Source organism: Hypanus sabinus, chromosome 26 (genome assembly GCF_030144855.1).
Source record: "Hypanus sabinus isolate sHypSab1 chromosome 26, sHypSab1.hap1, whole genome shotgun sequence".
Taxonomy (NCBI): domain Eukaryota; kingdom Metazoa; phylum Chordata; class Chondrichthyes; order Myliobatiformes; family Dasyatidae; genus Hypanus; species Hypanus sabinus.
In genome coordinates this window covers 10142008-10162591 of record NC_082731.1, presented here as the reverse complement: position 1 = coordinate 10162591, position 20584 = coordinate 10142008, and positions in this window count along the sequence as shown.

Genomic DNA, 20584 nt, shown 5'->3' with positions numbered 1-20584 from the left:
AGTAAGTCTGACTATGGAGATTTATCTCTGTCTCGGAAGGAGATGATAGCAGAGCAGAATAGAGACTCTGAGATTATAAAATTAAGAGAGCAAGCTTTACTAGGTAGTGAAATTGAGAAGGTGCCAGTAGGGTATTACTTGGAAAAAGGAGTTTTGATGAGGAAGTGCAGATCGCCTACAATTCCTGCAAGTGATGATTGGAATGTTGTTTACCAGGTAGTTGTCCCTAAAGATTATCGAAATAAGATTTTGAATTTAGCTCATAGTGTGCCTTTAGGTGGACATCAAGGCGTAAGGAAAACTGTGGACAAGATATTAAAACATTTATACTCGCCTAGTCTAAGGAAAGATGTGGCGTTGTTTTGTAAAACGTGCCATACTTGTCAAATTGTGGGTAAACCAAATCAGGTTGTACCAGTAGCTCCATTAAAACCTATTCCAGCATTTGGTGAACCGTTTTCTAAAGTTATTGTAGATTGTGTTGGTCCATTATTAAAGACAAAAACTGGTTATCAGTATTTGTTGACTATCATGTGTACTTCGTCTAGGTTTCCAGAGGCAGTACCACTTAGGAATATAAAAGCTAAAACTTTGACAAAGGCTCTTATAAAATTCTTTACTTATTTTGGATTACCTAAGGAAATACAAACTGATCAAGGCAGTAATTTTATATCTGGATTGTTTCAACAGATAGTTTATAAATTGGGAACTAAGCAAATCACTTCGTCTGCATACCATCCAGAATCGCAAGGTGCCTTGGAGAGGTTTCATTCTACCCTCAAGAATATGATTAGGACATATTGTGTGGAAAATGAAAGTGACTGGGATGAGGGTATAAACTTACTTTTATTAGCAGTAAGGGTATCGGTACAGGAATCTTTAGGTTTTAGTCCATTTGAACTTGTGTTTGGGCATAGAGTTAGAGGCCCTTTAGCTTTATTGAAAGAACAATGGATTAGTACGGAAGTACACACTAATTTGTTGGACTAAGTTTTGAAATTTAAGGACAGGTTACAGAAAGCTTGTAGCTTAGGCAAGGAAAATTTAAAAATGGCTCAGGGGAAAATTAAAACTTGGTATGATATAGAAGCTAGAATGAGGATGTTTAAGCCTGGAGACAAGGTGTTGGTTCTTTTCCCAGTGCAGACAAATCCTTTACAAGCTAGATTTCATGGTCCTTATGAAATTGTGTCTAAATTCAATGAGATGGATTACTCGATTTAAAAAGTCCAGATCGTAGAAGGTCAACACAACTTTGCCATATAAATATGATAAAACCATATTTTGAGAAACAATCTGATACTGTGACCGTTGTAGTTATTGAGAATGAGTTTGATTTAACTAGCAACATGATAGATGATTCATCGGACTTTCATTCTAAATCCAACATTGTTTCTTTTAGGTTACCAAATTCAACCATTCTGGAAAATATTGATGAGAAATTAGCACATTTACAGCTAGAGCAGAAACAACAGATGAAGGAATTAATTTTTAAATGTAAGGAGTTGTTTCCATATCTTCCGAGAAGGACTACTATAGCTTCACATGATGTAGATGTTGGAAATGCCAAACCTATCAAACAATATCCGTATAGGATGAACATAGAAAAATGTGAACTTGCTGAGAAAGAAATTGAATATATGTTAGAGAATAATATCATTAGACATTCTAACTCGAATTGGAGTTCGCCATGTGTTATGGTGCCAAAACCAGATGGTAGTATTAGGTTTTGTACGGACTATAGGAAGTTGAATGCTTTAACGAAAACAGATGCATATCCAAATCCTAGAGTAGATGATTGTGTAGATAAAGTTGGAAAAGCAAAGTTCCTTACAAAGATTGATTTATTGAAAGGGTATTGATGTGTTCCAGTAACAGACAGAGGTAGAGAGATTTCTGCATTTGTAACACCATCTGGGTTATATGAGTATAATGTTCTTCCATTTGGGATGAAGAATGCCCCAGATACTTTTCAGAGGATGATTAACTCTGTGATTCAGGGATTGAAAGATACTGATGCTTATATTGATGATTTAGTGAAAGGAAATGATACTTCGGAAGCACACATGATTGCGGTGGAGAAATTGTTTGAAAGGCTTTCAAAAGCTAACTTAACTATTAATTTAGCTATGAGTGAATTTGGACATGCCACTGTGACTTACCTTGGTTATGTTGTGGGTCAAGGTAAGGTAGCTCCTGTTCAGGCAAAAGTTCAGGCACTTTTAGAGATTCCCACTCCAACGGGGAAAAAAAAAACTCTCAGAAGATTTTTGGGAATGGTAGTATATTATCGAACATTTTGTAAGCATTTTGCTAATGTTGCCCTTCCATTAACTAACCTTCTGGAGAAGAATGTGAGGTTTGTGTGGACAGTGCCTTGTCGAGAAGCATTTGAAAAATTGAAAATAATGATATGTCAACAACCTGTGCTTAAGGCACCTGACTTTGAAAACCCTTTTTTCTTTGGCTGTGGATGCTAGTGATGAGGCTGCAGGAGCAGTATTAATGCAAAGGAATGAGGTTGATCATCCAGTAGCTTACTTTTCTAAGAAACTTAATAAGCATCAAAGAAACTATTCGACAATAGAGAAAGAATTGTTATCTCTTGTTTTAGCTTTGGAATATTTTGAGGTATATGTTGCTACAACTCAAAAACCACTTATTGTTTACACTGATCATAATCTGTTAGTTTTTCTGAGTAAGATGAAAAACAAAAACAGTAGATTATAAAATTGGAGTTTGATGTTACAAGAGTACAATATTGTGATAACTCATATTAAAGGTAAAGATAATGTGGTTGCTGATTGTCTATCTCGATGTTGAATGTACAATGCAATTTTTTTATGGAGTGATTTTTTTTCAATTGTAACACTCCCACTATTGTAAGATGTCATGTTATGGTATTGTATATTGTGTATGTTATAATATTTATATATTTGTTTTTCTTGTACATAATTTTTGTAACTTTTGTTCTTGTCAGAACAAAAATGTATTTTTTGGAGGGAGGTGTTACGTACTCGTGACATGACAGTGGTACCCTTGTCACGTGACTGGGGTTGAAGCTATACTGGACTTGAGGTAATTGTGTGGTGATGGTGGAGTGACGTCATTTTCCCGCCAGTAGAGATCATGTGACAGTTTTCTTTTTACAGGTTATAAAAGGAAGACCCCACCCTGTGAGGAGGGGCAGTTCGTGGCTGGATTTGCGAAGTTGACTTCATGCCACTGCGTGATTTAATATGATAACGCAGTTTAGTTGAAAGATGAACTTTTTATCTAACGCCTAAAGTTTAAAAGGTCATTGCCAGCAGTTTCTTCACAATACTACTCGTTGAGAAATCAGTGGAGAGTGAAGATCGGAGTTTGGTGACATATGATAAAATAAGTCAAAGTCAGCATGGTTTCAGCATTGGGAAAGTTTGCCTAGAAAATTGTTAGAGTGGATAATGGAGAGGCTGTAGATTCCATTTACTTGGATTTTCCGAAGGCTGCTTAACAAGATAGACTCCCATACAGGAAAGATACTGGCATGGGTAGAGAAATGGCTGACAGGCAGGAGGCAGCAAGATGGGAATAAAGGGGGCCCTTTCTGGTTTTCTGCTCTTGCCCAGTGGTTTTACTCGGGTCTCTGTATTGGGATCACGACTTTTCGCTTTCTTTGTCAGTGATATATATCATGGAACTAATGGCTTTGTGGCAAAGTTTGTAGATGACACGAAGATTGGTCGCCGGGTGGGGGGTGGGGTTGATGGTGCCAAGAATGCAATGTGATTGCAGCAGGACTTAGACAAATTGGAAGAATGGGCAGAAGAGTGGCAGATGGAATACAGTATTCTGAAACGTATGACATTGTATTTTGATAAAAGGAAGAGAAGTGCAGACTACTATCTAAATTGGGAGAAAATTCAATTATCAGAGATGCAAAGGGACTCAGGAGTCCACGTGCAGAAAAGGTTTACAAGAATGTTGCCGGGACTAGAGAAACTGAGTTACAGAGAAAGGTTGAATAGGTTAGGACTTTATTCCCTGGAGCGTAGGAGAATGAGGGGTGATTTGATAGAGATGTTTAAAATTATGATGGGAATATATAGAATGAATGCAAGCAGGCTTTTTCACTGAGGCCAGGGTAGAAAAACCGGAGGGCCTGGGTTAAGCGTGAAGGAGGAAAAGTTTAAAGGGAACATTGAAGGGGGCTTCACTCAGAGTGGTGCAAGCATGGAATGAGCTGCCAGATGAAGTGGAGAATGCGGGCTCAATTATGACATTTAAGAAAAATTTGGACAGATATATCGATGAGAGGGGTTTGGAGCTATATGGCAGGTCAGTGGGACTATGCAGAAAGATGGTTCGGCACAGCCAAGAAGGGCCAAAAGGCCCGTTTCTGTGCTGTAATGTTCCATGGTTCTAATTTCAAATCACCCACGTATAAGTGTGTCTTGGCATAGCTCATTTCGTTCTTTCTGAGTTGATACACAATTTTGTTCCAATTCAGTAAATTAGAAAGTGTGTTTAAAGTTAGACAGAACCATAGTGGACTTGGAGAGTCACCTTGGAAAATGCCTTACTTTTTATTCATAACTGTTATTATTATCATTATTGAACACTGGTTGTTTGTCTCTGTTGTGCATGGGTTTATTTGTATTAAATGTGCATGCCCACAGGAAAGTTAATGTGAAGGTAGTATATGGTGACCTATATTTAGTTTCATATCAAATTTACTCTGAACTTTGAGCTTCGATGACAAACACTGCTTGCAGTGATAACTCCTTATTCATGTCTTCTGGTAGTCATATACATGATTGTCCAGATAGCTAGTCATAATATGTGCCCAGTATTTCTCTACCAGGGTTCAGTGGTTTCAGTCTGTTTTACTCAGATGATCCTGTCCACTTTATTATGAAATATGGTAGATAGAACGGCATATTTCATTGGGGCATCTATGTGGAAAAGTGTTATCTTCATTGATTGGACTGCCTCCCAGATCTGCTCTGAGTTTACCTGTCTCACAGGGATTTTCCCTACACATACCTCTTCCTCTTCTGCAATTCAACAATCCATACAACTATTTAATGTGCCATCGCCAACGAATCTGTCTACATGCGGAGGGGATCTCATTCATACAGAAGTGGCAAGGTGACTGCCACCAGTTCACTCCCTGGCTGACCACACTGTCTCATTTGCTGCTGCTGAACTGTTCCTGTGACTGGGTTAAACAAAGCAGTGCACAACCCGTGTGCAAAAAGTCTTCAGCGTCCGGGAAACTATGTATGACTAAATTCTAGATTCTAAGATTCTGCAGGTGCAAAAATGCTATTACGTAAATCAGGAGCAAACCCACGCCATGCACTCATTTCCATATCCGCAATGAAACCAACATTGCTATTCGGAATATGACTGAGCTATGAAAACCGGAATAGGAGCAGGAAACACCAGGAGGTGCAAGGCAATGATAACAAGGGTAGAATCGACATTAACTCCTTGTGAGTAGAATGGCAAGAGAAACAAATGATTTCAACACCATCTTGTGAGATTAGGCAGTAGCTTTGCAGATGTAATGACAAAAATCAGTAGCCTACTGGACAGTATTTAGAGGTGAGAACAGCAAGAATGCATTAATCTGGCAGTATTTGTTCCTGTAGAGACAAATAGACGTCATTAATTTATGCATCGAATTTAAGTTATGCAGGTTTGCCCGTGATGCGTTGTGCAGTTTTGACAACCCATTATAGAGCCGCTCTCTTCGTTAGAGTGCAGTTTCCATCCTACTCTCCATCAAAGAGATATGTACAGGGAGGTGTCATAAAAGGGCCAATAAAATCATGAAAATCCTTCCTACCTAGTTCATGGAGTGCCTGTACCTCTCCCATTAGGGAGGACAATATGTAGAATTCACAGAAGGACCAGCAGACTCAAAAACAGTTAGTTTACACAAGCAGTACGGCCGATCAACACCTGCAACCACAAAACACCCCTCCACACCCTAACTACAACTACTTAAAAATGTCCTGTCAGTCATCTTACGCTCAGACAATATTGTGCATCACATGATGGATACAATCAGTTTAGTTATATAAGCTACCTTCCGTACTTATATTTAATATGTTATCACTAGTTATATTTTCTCAGCTCAAGCTGGTAAAACCTGAGATACGGGCATAACCAAACACTCTCATAGAAACATAGAAACTAAGAAAACCTACAGCACAATACAGGCCCTTCGTCACACAAAACTGTGCCGAACATGTCCCGACGTTAGAAATTACTAAGCTAACATATAGCCCTTTATTTTTCTAAGCTCCATGTACCTATCCAAAAGCCTCTTCAAAGACCTTATCGTATCCGCCTCCACCAACGTTGCCGGCAGCCCATACCACGCACTCACCATTCTCTGAGAAAGATTTACACCTGATATCTCCTATGTACCGACTCCCCAGCACCTTAATCCTGTCTCCTCTTGTGGCAACCATTTTAGCCCTGGGGGAAAGCATCCCACTATCCAAACGATCAATGTCTCTCATCATCTTATACACCTCTATCAGGTCACCTCCCAACCTTCGTCGCGCCAAAGAGAAAAGGTCGAGTTCACTCAGCCTATTCTCATAAGGCATGCTCCCCAATCCAGGCAACCTCCTTGTAAATCTCCTCTGTACCTTTTCTATAGCGTCCACATCCTTCCTGTAGTGAGGCGACCAGAACTGAGCACAGTACAACAAGTGTGGTCTGACCAGAGTCCTATATATCTGCAGCATTACCTCTCGGCTCCTGAATTCAATTCGACGATTGATGAAGGCCAATACACCGTACGCCTTCTTAACCACAGAGACAACATGTGCAGCTGCTTTGAGTGTCCCATGGACTCCGACCCCAAGATCCCTCTGATCCTCCACACTGTTTAGAGTCTTACCATTAATACTATATTCTGCCATCATATCTGACCTACCAAAATTAACCACTTCACACTTATCTGGGTTGAATTCCATCTGCCACTTCTCAGCCCAGTTTTTCATCCTATCAATGTCCCGCTGTAACCTCTAACAGTGCTCCACACTATCCACAACACCCCCAACCTTTGTGTCATCAGCAAACTTACTAACCCATCCCTCCACTTACTCATCCAGGTCATTTATAAAAATCATGAAGAGTAAGGGTCCCAGAACAGATCCCTGGGAGTACCTTATCAAATACCTTGCTGAAATCCATATACACTACATGGACTGTTCTTCCTTCATCAATATTTAGTCACATCTTCAAAAAATTCAATCAAGCTCGTAAGGCACCACCAGCACTTGACAAACTGATACTGACTATTCCTAATCATATTATATCTCCAAATGTTTATAAATTCTGCCTCTCAGTACCTTCTCCATCAAATTATCAACCAATGAAATAAGACTTACTGGTCTATAATTTCCTGGGCTATCACTACTCCCTTTCTTGAATAAAGGAACAACATCCGCAACCGCACAATCCCCTGGAACCTCTCCCGTCCCCATTGATGATGCAAAGAACATCGACGGAGTCTCAACAATCTCCACCGTCGCTTCCCACTGTAGCCTGCGTACATCTCATCTGGTCCCGGCAACTTATCCAACTTGATTTTTCCAAAAGCTACAGCACATCCTCTTTCTTAATATCTACATGCTCAAGCTTTTTATTCTGCTACGTCATCACTACAATCTCCAAGATCCTTTTCCATAGTGAATACTGAAGTAAAGTATTCATTAAATACCTCTGCTATATCTTCCGTTTCCATACACACTTTCCCACTGTCACAGTTGATATGTCCTATTATTTCACATCTTATCTTCTTGCTCTTTACACACTTGTAGAAGGCCTTGGGGCTTTCCTTAATCCTGCCCGCCAAGGCCTTCTCATGGCCGACCGCTTCTGGCTTTAATAATTTCCTTCTTAAGCTCCTACCTCCTTCCTTATAATATTCCAGATCTCTAACATCACCCAGCTCTCTGAACCTTTTGCAAAGTTTTCTTTTCTTCTTGACTAGGTTTATTACAGCAATTGTACACCACGGTTCCTGTACCCTACCATAACTTCCCTGCATTATTGGAACGTACCTATGCAGAACTCCATACAAATAGTTCCTGAACATCTGCCTTATTTCTTCCGTACATTTCCCTGAGAACATGTTTCCAGTTTAATCTTCAAATTTCCTGCCTGAGAGCTTCAAAATTCCCCTTACTTCTATTAAATGCTTTTCTAACTTATCTGTTTCTATCTCTCTACAATGCTATTGTAAAGGAGATAGAAATATTATATATATATTTATTATTATTATTATTATTATTATTATTATTATTATTATTATTATTATTATTATTATTATTATTATTATTATTATTATTATTATTATTATTATTATTATTATTATTATTATTACTAATATTATAATATTATTACGATTTCAGCTTGTTGTGTTTTTTACTGCATTGGATTCCGAGTAACAATTATTTCATTCTCCTATACATTTGTGTACTGAAAATTACATTAAACAATCTTGAATCTTTAATCCTGAATTTTGATCAATTTTTTATTGTTTAGTGATTAGACCTCATCTTAGAAATTAAACTAGAACAGATTTCAAAGGATATTAATGCCTTAGGTGATACTGAATGCTAAATGAGAATATAAGCATACATAGTGTAAATGTGGTTCTCTGCAAGACTGCTCAGTCATTCCAGAGACACTGGGTGTTCTGCACTTGACTTTGCATTTTGTTGCTTGATCATCAGAATATTTCATAGTTAGAGGTGGAGTCAAGTGATTCCTGTACTTTTCTTCTAAGGATAATGGAGATGAACGAGATATTTCATGAACGTATTCGATGTTATTTGGTCATTTGACTGAAAATAAAATGAAGAAACATGTTTGAAATTTTGAAGAGCTGAAGACCAGCGGGCAATAATGTTAAATATTTTACAATGAACTAATGGGAGTATTGCATTTACTCCGCGAGTTCTTATATTCTGTCAAGAAACAAGAAATTCAACAACTGTTTTCAATTGATACACAGTTTGAAATGAAATTTTCGCCAGTACAGAATAGGGGAGGGGGTGCTGGTTGAAACGGCACTGTAGATTTCCAGAACAGATTCAATAAGACAGATTAGCCGTACAGTATGTTGACTCATTCCGGATTTCTGGTCATCATGGCTTGGCTTCGCGAACGAAGATTTAGTTGGGGCCTGCCGACGTCTGCAGCAGGCTTGTTGGTTGCTAAGGAGGCCAATACGGAACAAGCAGACCCAGCCGTAGCGGCAGCGGGGTTGACGGTCTCGGTCGTGAGCATGTCCTTCGGTCTGCGCAATGGTTTCTTTTTAGGTGGAGAGCAGTGTGCGCGGTACTGGCCCCATTCTTTACACCCGGGGTTCATCTGCCAGAGCCTAGCAAGCTGGACCGGTGACAGCGAGGTTTCTATGAATGCAATGAATCGCAACATCTAATAAGAGTCCACCGTGATGTGCATGAACGATATCTATGCGTTGCATTCATTTGGTTCAAGGGTTATTAATTTTTATTAGAAACGAAAACAGCACCGCAAATATGTGGACGCTGAACAATCAGGTACTTATAACCACACCCCCAACAAATTCACCCAGAACAATTATGGATTTTATTTACAAATCATTTGGCTAAGGTTTAGAATACAGTTTTGATGAGGTCTGGCAAACATAAAACCTGGCAAGTCTCAAGCTGGACAATCAGGTGCCATTTCACCGGTGTCACAAGCATGTACAATCATATGATGTCACACCATCACTGAAGATAGGGATTTTCTTAGAGCCTCGCCTACTGAAAATAATTAAAAATTCTCTCCTTTATCTTTCTGATTCAACAGCAAGATGCATGAGAAAAAAACATTTTAAAGGTTGTAAGAAATTACTTTATTCGAATTGTATAACGAATAATCTCTCTCTCTCTCTCTCTCTCTCTCTCTCTCTCTCTCTCTCTCTCTCTCTCTCTCTCTCTCTCTCTCTCTCTCTCTTCTCTCTCTCTCTCTCTCCCCCCCCCCCCTCCCTCTCTCTCTCTCCCTCTCTCCCTCTCCCAACTGTCACTACATTAAAATCTGGCACCATTTCGTTTTGCAAACTTCCATGTTGTGTTACCGATCCTGGCATTTATCGATTTATCGAAGACCAATCACATTTTATTCTTTTCTTACACTCCAATTCATTGATATATACCAAAAAGCAAAATACTATATTGCAAAAAATAAACTACAATAAGTACAAACTTAATATCAAAAGGGTTATTATAATTATAGTTCCATATAGGTAGTAAATCAAACTATATATTTGGGACCTGATGCCGCAATTGGCTAACATCTCCCTTCAGGCAGGAGGCTAAATGAAACTGCATTACAAGCAGGACTAGTATCAACATTATGGAATTATTTGAAAGGATTCTAAGCTAAGGCTATATCTGGACATTGATCTCACAATTCCAAAACTTATTCTTAAAATCGAAGTTACATAATGGTTCAATTGCATTGACAGCGTGACGTTTTATTCCATAGTGTGCTTAGTCCATCGAGGTCCAATCTACTGAAGCGAGGAAAACAGTTTTGTAGAGGAATGGCTTTTGTGAGTCTTTCCATGCAATCAGTTGGCATTCTCCCTGGAGCATTTTCTACGTTGTTGATCGGAATTCATCTAACATCCTAATGTTACCTAAAGTAAACAAAACATTTGTTTATTATTAGTTTTAAACCATTCTCATTTGATTTTTCCCTGTTTAAACACGAGGTGCTCTGCCCATTGTACTGAAACACAGTAAGTATTAACATCTCCGTTTGAAGCAGCCTCTCCATTATTCTCGAGATCATTTGGAATGTACACCCATACTTGCCTTCCCCTGGGAAATCCTTCTATCGTTCACGCCTCTTCCACCGGTTCCAACGTACATTCTGGTAATCGATGATCCTTTGGAAAGGGCTTCTCATTCAGACTATACAAGGCTTGGAGTAGTGCAGTCAGCCTCCACTGTCAGGTGTGGTTTGATATCCATAAATTAATCTGCTGTTTCGAAAGTCCATTCATCCTCTCACTCAGTCTGATGCTTAGGGTTAACATAGTTCCTGATATGCATAATATGCACAGTCTTCCTCAGAAGATTGTCGTCATTCAATGTTTGTAGTGAGATGCTGAAGATGTTCTATTGGTCAGTTGTAGAGAGCGCCCTCTTCTTTGTGGTGGCGTGCTGGGGAGGCAGCGTTAAGAAGAGGGACGCCTCAGGTCTTAATAAGCTGGTAAGGAAGGCGGGCTCTGTCGTGGGCTCAGAACTGGAGAGTATGACATCGGTGGCAGAGAGGAGGGCGCTGAGTAGGCTCCGGTCAATCATGGAAAACCCTGAACATCCTCTGCACAGCACCATCCAGAGACAGAGAAGCAGCTTCAGCGGCAGGTTGCTGTCAATGCAATGCTCCTCAGACAGGATGAAGAGATCATTACTCCCCAACGCCATTCGGCTCTACAATTCAACCACCAGGGGCAAGACATGTTAAAGTGCCGGGGTTAGGACTGAGCTTAAGTTACCACTCAATGCATTTTAGTAAACTATTTAAGAACTTTTTAAAAGCTATTTATTAATGCTTTTTGGGAGGGTGATTTTAGATGCATATCATATTTATACTGAGTTAAATACTGTATGTAATTAGTTTTGCTACTATAAGTGTATGGGACACTGGAAAAATGTTGAATTTCCCCTTGGGGATGAATAAAGTATCTATCTATCTATCTATCTATCTATCTATCTATCTATCTATCTATCTATCTATCTATCTATCTATCTATCTATCTATCTATCTAAATGCTTTTCCTGGCCGCCCGGTATTTTACAGGTTGTCCTTCAAAATGAAACCCGTTATCCTATTGTATTTTGGGGATCTTCATAGCAAAAATTAAGTTCTGCCATTACTCAATGTATGAGCCCAAGCAGCACACACACAAAATTCTGGGGTAACTCAGCAGACCAGGCAGCATCTATGGAAACGAATGAACAGCCGACGTTTCGGCCCGAGACCATTCTTGAGGAGTGGGAAGGAAGTGGAAGATGCCAATAAGAAGGCTAACAAGCTAGAAGGGAAGAGGTGGGTAGAGGAGGGGTAATGAGGTGAGAAGCTTCGAGGTGATAGGTGGAAAAGGCAAGCGGGTGTATAGGTAGGAATTTAGTAGGATATGAAAGTGTATCAAAGGAGAACATGAAGGAGGAGGGACACCAGTGTGAAGTGACAGGCTAAAGAAGCCAGAGAAGTGAATTGAAGAAGAGGGAAGGGGAGCAGAATTATCGGAATTTGGAGAAATCGGTGTTCATGTTATCAGGGTGGAAGCTACCTGGATAGAATATGAGCTGTTGCTCCTTCAATTTGAGAGTGTCCTCATCAATGAAGAAGAGGCGTCCATGGACAAACAGGTCAGAACGGGAGCGTGGACAAAAAACTGAAAATGGATTTTGATCACTGGGAAATTCAGGATTTGCAAATGAGGCAGAGAAACTCAACAGAGTGGGCTCCGCAGTTCATTGGCAGGGAATGTCGACCCCTCAATAATCACAACTTCAACAGTTTCTAGCCGTCCTCCTCTACTTTGACACCCTCTTCTGGTTTTCCACATATTCTGAATGCTTTCATTATTGACGAGACATCATTCGGCTCAGATTCAGCACTACATTCTCCTCTTTGGACCTCAGACCTTCTGAATGCACTCACTTCCACTCTGTCCCCAACAATCCAAACCTTACCATCAAACCCGCAGATAAACGGGTGCTGTTGGGTTGTGGCGGAGTGTGATCTACCTTGGTGAGGCCTGGTGACAACTTTCAGCACCTCCTCGGATCTGCCCCTTGAAAAGGACGTCACTCAGGACCATCAGGACATTATCTCCAATACTTTAATCAACCTCATCAACTCTGAAGATTTCCAATCCACTGTCAACAAACTCATTGTTTACTTACTCCGCAATTCACGTTTCTACTTCTTACCCAAGATCCACAAACCTGATTCTCCGTGTAGGCCTATTGTTTCTGCCTGCTCCAGCTCACAAAGGTACATCACCAGCGAAGGGAGGAATTGTTGCTTTGTCCGCTGCAGTGGACATGGCTCACTCCAGAGAAGCTGATTGTAGTGTATCAGCCTGAGGGTTTTTCGATACACCAGAAGGACCAAAATGCTGAGTCAGAAGGGGCAAGATCTGGAGCACTGTGTTTTATGAAAAAGCTATTTGTGATGCTCAGATTTACCTGGAACATCTTGTTTGCCTGACCCTGGAACATCTATGATTACGTGCCGTAGGTTCTACTTTCTGACAGAGTTATCCTTTGTGAGCCTGACTGCAGTTCACATGCTGACAAAGGCATTTGTTAAGCAGCACTCGAGGTATTGAGTGCCACGATGAACAAAGAAAAAAAACTGTGTCCTGCAACATTATGGAAATCATTGCAGGGGACTTCATTGTTTGGAGAAATCTCTGGCCACTTATCATCACCATATCACCTGGTATATCACCATATCACCATATCAAAGAGTCTTAACGCATTTGGCCACTGACATACTATGATTAGGAATGCCTACCATTCGATCCCTAATCCGCATTTTTGGAAATCTGATCATCTGGCTGTTCTCCTCCAATATGCATACAAGCAGAGGCGAAAACACAAGGCTTCATAGATGCAGACAACAATGAACTGGTCCTGGGAGATAGTAGAACGGCTACGTGATTGCTTTGAGTCTGTGGACAGGGCCGCATTCAAGCAGCCTTTAGAGGATCTGAACGAAAATAGCATGGTTTTCCCAGGCTTCTACAGATAGTCATATACGAGGTTGGCCGGGGTTCACATAAAAAGTTATTTGGAGTCAGGTGTTCCCATCAATGAGACGAGATTTGAGGTGTTGGTTATAGAGGAGTCATACCCTATAAAAAATGACACATAGGGTCAGGTTATTGACAGAGCCTGCTCGCTCAAGAAAGAGGCACGATGCCTCAATCAGAACAACTTTCAGAGGACCTTAGTAGAAGAATTACTTAGTAGTAATTACTTATTACTTCTATTAAGTAGGCCTTAGTAGAGACCCTCGGACCTACCTGGAGAACACCTGGGGAGGAAGGTAAAGCTGCGCAAGCGCGGGTGACGTCAGTGGCGAGCGCGAGCTTTAAAAAGCGACCCACTTTCAGCAGCGGGCAGCGCTGGTGCGGGCAGCAGAGTGCTGGGCTTTGGCTCAGCGGGCTTCAGTGCAAGAGGACTTCGATAAGAAGCCTGCTTTTCACTTATTCTGACTAATCTAGGATCAGGTATTGGGGGAGACGGTTAGAACAGTGGTGTTCTCCGTATACAGTATGTGGGAGGTCAGGGTCAACACAGTTGTCCCTGATGAGAACACCTGCAATAGGTGCATCCAGCTGCAGCTCATATCAGACCGAGTTAGGGAATTAGAGCAGTAGCTGGATGAACTACGGATCATTCGGGAGGCAGAGGCAAAGATAGATAAGAGTTATCGGGAGGCAGTCACACCGAAAAGACACGAGGTAGGCAAATGGGTGACAGTCAAGAGAGGCAGGGGGAGCAGACAGAGAGAGAAGAGCACCCCTGTGGCCGTTCCCATCAAAAATAAGTATACCGTTTTGGATACTGTTGGTGGGGATGACCTACCAGGAAGAAGCTGCAGTGGTCCTGTCTCTGGCACTGAGGTTGGACCCGCGACTAGGAAGGGGAGGAGGGAAGAGGAGAGAGTAGTAGTGATATGAGATTCTATAGTCAGGGATTTTGTGGGGAAGATCAGGAGGTTCAGATGGTATGTTGCTTCCTTGGTGCCGGGGTCCGAGACATCTCAGATCGGGTGCAGGTTATTCTCGAGAGGAAGGGCAAGAATCCAGATGTTGTGGTCCATGTAGGGACCAATGACGTGGGTAGGATGAGTGAGGGGGTCCTGTGTAGGGAGCTCAGGAAGTTAGGTGCGAAGCTGAAGAGCAAGAACTCCAGGGTAACAATCTCAGGATTGCTACCTATGCCACGTGCGAGTGAGGCAAGGAAAAGGAGGATTATAAAGATTAATACGCAGCTGAGAGGATGGTGCAGGAGGGACGGCTTCAGGTTTATAGATAACTGGGCCTTGTTCCAGGGAAGGTGGGATCTGTTCCGAAGGAACGGTTTACACCTGAACTGGAGCAGTACTAATATTCTTGCTAGTTCTAGTTTGCTAGTGCTTCTTGGTGGGGGGGTGTTAAACTAAAATTGCAGGGGGCGAGGATTCAGAATGTGAGAGAGGATTGCGAGAGGAAGAATAAAGGACAGGTGGGGACTACGCGATTCCGGAATATTAAGTGTGTAGTAGAGGAAGGTGGGGCGGAACAAGTGATAAGGAGGAATCGTGTACAGAGGGATGGCCTGACGGAACATGGAGTTAAATGTGTTGCAAGAATAAGTAAATGTAAGAAGGACAACAATATTCTAGGGGCGTATAGGCCGATGCGAGTTCGGGGAGCTGGGTTAAGCACAATAGGTAGCGATTCAAACAGAGAATGCACGAAGTTTCAGGAATAAGGCGGATGAACTTGAAGCCCAGGTGCGAATGGGTGCGAATGGTAATGTTGTTGGGATAAGGGAGACATGGCTGCAGGGAGATCAGACCTGGGAAATGAATGTACAAGGGTATACGCGTTATCGTAGGGAAAGAAATGTGGGCAGAGGGGTTGGGGTGGCCCTGTTGGTGAGGAATGAGATTAAGTACTTTGCAAGGGGGGACATAGGGTCAGGAGAAGTGGAGTCTGTGTGGATAGAATTGAGGAGCAGTAAGGGCAAAAGGACCCAAATGGGTGGTGTCTACAGGCCACCAAACAGAAGCATGGATATTGGGTGCAAGTTGAATAGGGAGTTAACATTGGCATAGTTATGGGGGATTTCAACTTGCAGGTGAACTGGGAGAATCAGGTTCGTGCTGGACCACAGGATAGGGAGTTTGTAGAGTGCCTACGGGATGCATTCTTGGAACAACTTGTACGAGAGCCGACCAGGGACAAGACTATTCTGGATTTAGTGTTATGTAATGAACAGGATTTGATAAGCGATCTCGCAGTAAAGGAGCCATTAGGAGGTAGTGATCACAATATGATGCTTTTATCTGCAATTTGAGAAGGATAAGGGCAGCTCGGAGGTGTCAGTGTTGCAGATGAATACAGGAAACTATGGAGCCATGAGGGAGGAGCTGGCCAAAGTTGACTGGACGGATAGCCTAGCAGAAAAGACAATGGAACAGCAATGGCAGGTATTCTTGGGAATAATGCACATAGTGCAAAATCCCTCAGAGGAGGAAGGATTCAAAGGGGAGAAAGGGGCCTCAGTCGTTGACAAAAGGAAGTTAGAGACTGCATAGCATAAAAGAAAGGGAAATATGACAGAGCTAAGGTGAGTGGGAGGACTGATGATTGGGAAATTTTTAAGGAACAACAGAACTTAACTAAAATGACAATACGGGGAGAAAAAATGAGGTACGAAAGCAAGCTAGCCAGGAATATAAAGGAAGATAGCAAAAGTTTTCTTTAGGTATTTGAAGAGAAAGAAGATAGTTAAGAACAATTGGGCCCTTGAAGAATGAATTGGGTGAAATCTCCACTTTGGGAGTAAGAACAGGAAGGCAGATTATTATCTGAACGGTATAGATTTGGGTAAGGGAGTAATACAAAGAGATCTCGGAGTCCTTGTTCATCAGTGACTGAAAGTGAATGAGCAAGTGCAGCAGGCAGTGAAGAAGGCTAATGGAAGGTTGGCCTTTATTACAAAGGGAATTGAGTACAAGAGCAAGGAAATCCTCTTGCATTTGTACAGAGCCTTGGTGAGACCACACCTGGAGTATTGTGTGCAGTTTTGGGCTCCAGGGTTAAGGAAAGACATCCTGGCTGTAGAGGAAGTGCAGCGTAGATTCTCGAGGTTAATTCCTGGGATGTCTGGACTGTTTTACGCAGAGAGGTTAGAGAGACTAGGCTTGTACACGCTGGAATTAAGGAGATTGAGAGGGTATCTGATTGAAACATATAAGATTATTAAGGGATTGGACAAGATAGAGGCAGGAAATATGTTCCAGATGCTGGGAGAGTCCAGTACCAGAGGGCCTGGTTTGAGAATAAGGGGTAGGTCACTTAGGACAGAGTTAAGGAAAAACTTCTTCTCCCAGAGAGTTGTGGGGGTCTGGAATGCACTGCCTCGGAAGGTAGTGGAGGCCAATTCTCCTGATGCTGAAATGCTGAAAGTCTTGTTGTGTAAGCATATTTTCACCAGTCCTTATCACCCTTAGAACTTATGAGGCAGCTAGAAGAACAAATGGTTCATGAAATGCAGGTTTACTTAATTGTCTGTTGAGACTGAACAAAAGCAGTCAGAGGTGCTTGCAGTACCCTTTGTGCCAATCGCTGCACTTCAAAATACATATCAGCCTTATCTCCACATGAAATATTTTTGTGAGGTACCATGTGCATGCTAGTCATCCATCTTTTTAAAATTAAACTGATGGGCATCCATACTAAGAGTGAACTGTGAGATAACTCTAAGACAACTTTTAAATGTTCACATCAACAGGTAATTGAAGCCCAGGGCTGTCATTGGAAAATTTGGATATGGTTTTAGAGCTGTGCTTAGTTACACAGCCAGGTGTAAAGCAAGTAGACAGCCATGTGGTGCACGATACAGATGGAGATCATTGAGGAGATGATTTTGTCAATCTGAACTGACTGGGGTCTGCAGTTGAGGGAATCCAGGATCCAATTGCACAAGTAGATATTGTGACCTCAGTCTTTGAGTTTATTCATTAGTTTTGAGGGATGATGTAAATAAAAGGGGAGTTGTAATCGATAAGTAACATTCTGGTGTATGTATCGTTGCTGTCTGCATGTTCCAGGGTTATGTGAAGAGCCAATGAAATAGCATTGCTGTGGACCTATTGGTATGGTACACAAATTGGAGAGGATTCATCGCCAATGAGCATCACCAACCTCACAAAACAATTAATCTCCATGGATGTACTTGCAACCGGCCAATAGTCATTCAGGCAGGTCACTATGCTCTACTTGGGCACTGGTATGATTGAAGCCTGCTTGAAGTAGATGGGTACGACACACTACTCAAGTGAGAGCTCAAAGATATCATTGAACACACCAGTCAGTTGGTCAGCACAGGTCATAGTATTCAAATGCTTTCAATGGATTCACACTCCTGAAGGCAGCCCACACATTAACTTCAGAAACTGTAGCCAAAGGATCTTCAGGAGATGTCGGGGTTTGTGATTGTTCCTCCATGTTCTGATGGTCAAAATGAGCATAGAAGGCGTTGAGTTCATCTGTAAGCAAAACCCTTCTGTCACTTGCATCACTTTATTTCACCTTGTAGAAGATTACAACATTCAAACCCTGCCACATCTGTAAAGCATCCTTCATTAATTCCACTTTGGTCCAGAATCCCCTCTTCACCCCTAAGATGTCTTTCTGAAGATCATATCTGCCCTTTGTGTAGAATTCTTGGTTTCCTGACTTGAATGCCTCTGATCTGACCCTCAGCAAATTTTGGATTTCATGGTTCATCCAGGGCTTCTGACTGGAGAAGACTCTGAACAATTTCATGGGAACAGTTTTATCTAGAGCTGTTTTAGTAAAGTCTGTACTACCCTGGGTGGTATCCTTTGATATGACCGTTAATTAATACACAGATGACAGTAAAATAGGGTGATAGAATTATAGAACACTACAACACAGAAACAGGCCCTTTGGCCCATCTGGTCTATGGCAACCTGTTATTCTTCCTCTGGATAAAGGCAGTAAGCAGGAAAGGTGAAGGTGATGTAACTTATTTGGAGTCTACTTCCTAACTATATTGTAGAAAAATCATCACCGACAGTGACACAAGTGTAAGAACATCTGGCAACATTACCAGTCCTAGCAATGGTTTCTGTTATACAGTTATTGTGAATGTTGATTCAGTGACACGAGTAACCGTGAAGATAAGAGCAGAAGCCCATAAGATATAGGAGCAGAATTAGTCCACTTGGCCAATCAAGTCTGCTCCAGGTCTCAGCCCCAATCTCCTGCCTTTTCCCAGTTTCCCTTTAAGCTCTCACTAATCAAGAATATGTCAAGCTCTGCCTTAAATATATCCAAAAACTTGATTTCTTTAGCCACCTGTGGCAACAAATTCCACAGATCTGCCACTCTCTGGCTAAAGAAATTCCTCCTCAAATTTATTCTAAAAGGACGGCCTTCTGTTCTGAGGATGTGACCTTCTGGTCTTAGTCTCTCCTACCATTGGAAACATCCTCCTACTTGCAATCTATAAAGTACATTTTAACATTCGATAGGTTTCAATGAATTGGACAGTGACTGATCTCTGTGCATGAGCATGAGAAGAGAGTTACCTTTTCACTCAGGTTCACACTCAGGATTAAAAAGACAGAACTTTTTGAGGTTTTTGAGGTCGGACTGTGACCAATCATTGAGCAGGACTCTTTCGAAAGGGCAAATAAAAGTAACACAGGCACAAGCGTAGGTATCTTTGTTGTGCGTGGGCAAGTGTTTGGAGTGCCTTTGGCTCATCAGGTTTGGGTGAGGTACGTTTCTCTATTTCTTCTTAGTTCATCATTCCTTGCCTGTTAGGGCACAGTTTGTTCAGTGAGAATGCCTCTAGGACCCATGTCTGTGTGGGAATTTTAGGAGACCTCCAGCCTCCAGAATAACCAAATAGCAGCAGGTGCACTGAGCTAAAGCTCCTCAGGAAACAGATTAAGGAACTGGAGCTGCAGCTTGGTGAACCTTTGACTCACATGGAAAATGAGGAAGTGATAGATAAGAGCTACAGGGAGTTAGTTACCACTAGGATGTAGGAGGCAGTTTTGATAAGTGGGTGACAATCTGGAGAAGAAATGGAAATAGGAAACCAGTACAGAGTACATCTGTTGCCAAACCTCTCGATAATGAATTGACTTTGCAAACTCTTGAGGGTGATGACCTGCCGGGGGGAGCTGCAGTGAACATGTCTCTGGGTGCTGTGGCTCAGAAGAGAGGTGAAGAGGACTTCTGTGTTGATAACAGATTCCACTCTTAGGCAAGCAGAGATGAGATTCTGTGGACGTGATAGACACCTGGATGGTAAGTTGCCTCTCAGGTGCCGGAGTCCAGGATGTCTCGAATTGGGTGCAGCCAGAAGACTTGGGTACACATTTGCATCAATGACATAGGTAGGAATGGTGATGAGGTCCTGAAGAGAGATTTTAGGAAGGTAGGTACAAAGATGAAAATAAAGATATTCAGCTTGTAATCTTTGGGTTGCTGCCTATGCCATGAATCAGTGAGGGTGAGATTAGGATGACTTGGCAGATGAATGTGTGGCTGAGGCACAGGTACAAGGGGCAGGGGTTCAGATTTTTGGATCATTAGAATATTTTCTGGGGAATGTACAGCCTGTAGAAAAGGGATGGGTTTCACCTGTACCCAAGGTGAACCTATATCCTTGCAGGATGGCTTTCTGGAACTGTTCAGGAGGGTTTAAATTAATTTGGCAGGGCCATAGGAAATAGAGTGATAGAGCTGAAGATGAGGTTG